At 37.1% G+C, this 4,029-nt stretch overlaps 1 non-coding gene across 1 annotated transcript; it reads right to left on the bottom strand.

Moving 5' to 3' along the window:
* Positions 1–3,206: 3,206 nt before the first annotated feature.
* LOC119803151 lies at positions 3,207–3,272 on the bottom strand. Its single transcript, XR_005283562.1, has one exon. It is a non-coding gene; the product is annotated as a small nucleolar RNA SNORD109A (small nucleolar RNA).
* Between the last annotated feature and the right edge of the window lie 757 nt (positions 3,273–4,029).

Genomic DNA, 4,029 nt, shown 5'->3' with positions numbered 1-4,029 from the left:
AGATAAGGCAGCTTTTCACACATGAGCATCCCCAGTGACACTGGAAAGCAGTGATAGACAGACTCTCTGGCTTTGAAGAGGAAGCTCAGCACCATGCAGCAGGCTTTTTTCTCAGGATCTCAACTGAAGTAAAGTATAAATGAGATCACGAAAATATTTTCTCCTATATTCTATAGCCCATATATCTTCAACAAATATCAACACTCTATTGTGCCACAGGAACAGAAAACAAAGCTAAACCCATCAAGAATTTTGATGAGTTGAATTATTTCTTGACAACTAGCTTCATGGACAATAAGAAGAAAAGTATAAAAGAAAATTCAATAAAAACACAGGGGTGTACTTAATATATTTCAAAGGGCAAAAATATTCCTGAATTTCTTGATTATCTACTCAAGGTGGAAGTTTTAGATAGTTTCACATTTTTTTCTAATTCAGTGCACCATCGTTATCATCATCATCATCATCATTATCATCATCACCATCATCATCCACATACTCATCATGATCATCAGCATTGTTTTATGTCTTACCCTCCACCCTTTCTTCCACCCAATTTTTCCTCAGTTTACCTCTAGTGACATTGTAGTTATTCCTGCAGGTGTCCATCTTGCTATCATGCTTAAATTCTTATCCCAACAACCTCAACTTCATGGCTTTCACTGTAATATTTTCATGAGAGGAAAGCCCGTCGAACCAACAAAAATAGGGCAATTATCACAAATGAATTCAAATTCAATTTCATGTTGTGGTGGAGGTTTGTGTGTTTGTGTGCCTCTTGTTACAACATGCTCTTTTATTTCATGAAAACTTAGAAAGGTTCAGCTTCAAATTCCATATTAGGAAAATATTATATAGGAATTGACCCTGATACTTTCTTTGAGCTTTGGAATCCATAGTTGTTCCACAAACTCCTATTTTTGAGATTTGAGATCAAATGATTTTACAAAACATATATGATCAACTGCCACCTGGAGAGACTCTCCATGAAAACATCCATGCTCAGATGCACCAGTATCCTAGGAATCTGACAAAATAGTTGTGAAACTCAGAGGGGGAGATTTCTGCACTCACATAAATTAAAGTCAGAGTACTGCAACACTTATCCTGCTTCGCAGTATTCTAGAAAGGTACATTCAAGGGTGGGCTATGTTGCAATTCTCAGGAAAAGGACTGCCCAAAAGGGTGGAAAGAAGTGTTGGGTGCATGAAGGTCAGGTGAATAACCCTTGGATCATTGGGTCCATAAATATTGAGCACCTTACATTTACAATACATTAGAAAGATTCAATATGATGGTGGTTTTAACAGACATTTTTGAATAACCTTGACACACCTGAGGTCATTCAATGGTAATATTTCTTTAATTTTTCACTGGCTGGAGAAGGGAATTCCCCTCTATGAGACCTAGTATATCAAAGGACTGAAGAGTGATAGACTTGAGGATATGAGCAGGAAAAAAAAACATAATGCTAAAGAGAGTATCATCTTAGAAATTATAGTTTGTGAAATCATGAAGTCCAAGATGTTGACTTTTAGAAATCCCCAGTCTTACCAAAAATTATTGAGCCAAGAGATAGAGACGCAGTGCTTACCTTTTTCTGCCAGAAAAAAATAAAAGACCTCTGGGATTCCTCCTGTAACAGTAGAGAAATAAATGTTATCAGGGATGCTAAGTTTTCCACAATACATTGTCTGCCTTGATAGCCACATTGTGCAGACTACCTAGCATACCCAACCTTTCCAACCAACATTTACCTGTTTCTTCCTTCCTGTATTTTGACTTGCCTGACAATGACACCTTTCCTTTCTGATTGCTCCTACTAAAGCTGCTAGTCTCTGTCCATTAGACAATAAAATATGTGGAGACAATTATTTTCCCTTTGATATATTAGTGGTAGATATACAGTAGCATGGGGAGGTCATGGCACATACTTCTCATACTCATTTATCCTGACATCTTCTACTCCACATCTCCTAGCACATTGTATCTGCTTTAAAAAGGATGTGGCCTGACAGTAACTCTGACATTGCTTTCATATCTTTAAGAAGACATGGCTGAGCAAATAGTTCCCTTGATGTGCATCATCTTCTGGTTCATCATGTGAAAATATTTCTCTCCCTAGCACATCAATATCATTATGGAATGAAAGATGAAAGAGACACATCCATCCAAAGCAGACAATGACTGGAGCTTCGGCATCTCCACTTAATCCCCAGAAAAGTAATATCTCTGAATATGTAACTTGTGCAATACTTACTTCTCCGAAGTATAGGCAATGACCCCATGAACTAAACTGGTGAATGGGAATCATAAATTCTCTTTCTAACTTCTGTTTTAGAATGGTGTATGTCATTTCTAGAGCAGATGGTGTTGTCCATTCGAATTCCTTTTCCATGTACAATGTTGGTGATCTTAGCCATTCCCATGATCTTTTGTGAAATTTAAGGATTTTCTTTTATTATGTTTCTGTGTTATATGAAACTTATCTCTGAATCATATTCTGTTAGATGGGAATTGGTTGCTCTGTGAAGTGCTGGCCTTCACCCCTGTTATCTTTGAAAACTTAAGGTGTCTGCTGCATTATTTATGCTCCTTGTGGACATGCTTCCCATTTGTTTCCCCAGCTGACTGGTTTGGAGGCCTGGATGGAAGTGAAATGCTTGATGGACATTGGAATTGTATCTATGTGCCAACTATACTCCTTGTGAATCTCTCAGCATGCAAATAAATCTAAACAATGTAAACAACGGGAAGGTCCCAATCACAAACCAGGCTGATAAAAAGACAGATTTTAATTGGACTTTATCCAAAAGTTCTCTCATTTTAGAATAAGAAATTATGATAGTAAAATATGATTATGGAGAGTATCCAGATTTGGAAAACAACTGGATATGGTGCCTGGAGTGTGAAATGACCATTAGCATGTAGAATTGCTACACCATCCAGGCAGTATGATATATTCAGAGACAACACATGGAAATTTAATGACTCTCACAATAGGGAAATCATCATGCACTCCTGCATTCATTGGAAAAGGAATGAAAAGTAATGAATCTAACAATATTGGACATTATAACATGTTTTGCCTAGATTTGGAAACCAAGAGGAATCCAACACCCTCCAAATTTCTCAGTTTTCCTTCAAAATTTAAGAGTGGTAGCCATTTTCTGGAAACATCACAGTTCTTAGAGAACCTCCTATCTGGACCTCAGATTGGCATAGTCATGAGTCAATCAGTGTCCTCAGAGACTTGTTGTCATCATCGATCCAGAGAAGGCAGCTTTAACCCATGAGCATTCTAGTGACATGGGAAAGCAGCGATCCATAGGCTCCTTGGCTTTGAAAAGGTAGATCAGAGTTGTGCAGCAGGCCTGATTCTCAAGTTCTACCACAAAAGTACAGAACATGGAAGAACAGCAAGAAATGTGGTCCCATAAATTGAGCACATTTGAAATGTACACATATCAATCATCTAGTATGCCAAAGATAATGATAACCAAGTGAAAGACATCATGGGTTTTAATTGTTGAGTTTTCCCCTGAAAACTAGCTTCCTTGATAAAAAGAAAAACAAAAAGCTTACACCTGGAATTATCTCACAGAAACTGTTTTAATTCAATCACTGCTTGGACCTTTATCTCTAGCTTTTTACTGTCTATCTCTTACATAATAATTTAAATCACTTTTATTAATCTGTAATTTGCCACCTAGCTGTGGCTTATCATGTAAAATTCCTATCCATTGTCTCCAGTGTCTCGATGGGGTCTAAATCTGCCCTTCTTTCTCCCAACATAAATAATACCATCCCTGACTAGTTCTGTTTTCCTTCTGATAGGCTCAATAAAAGCAAAAAGAGATAGAAGGACATCCCACATCAAACCTCAGTTGCATTTTTTGGCAATGTTGTGTTTTGTGTGTTTGTGTCTCTCTTATCAAACCATGCTGTATTGTTTCATTGGAATATAGAAAATATACAACTTCAAGATTCAAAGTTAGGCAAATATTTTTATAAGAATTAAATCTTGAT

The sequence above is a fragment of the Arvicola amphibius genome, chromosome 12 (genome assembly GCF_903992535.2).
Source record: "Arvicola amphibius chromosome 12, mArvAmp1.2, whole genome shotgun sequence".
NCBI lineage: Eukaryota > Metazoa > Chordata > Mammalia > Rodentia > Cricetidae > Arvicola > Arvicola amphibius.
The sequence above is the reverse complement of the archived record's forward strand: the minus strand, read 5'-3'. Positions and strand labels throughout refer to the sequence as shown.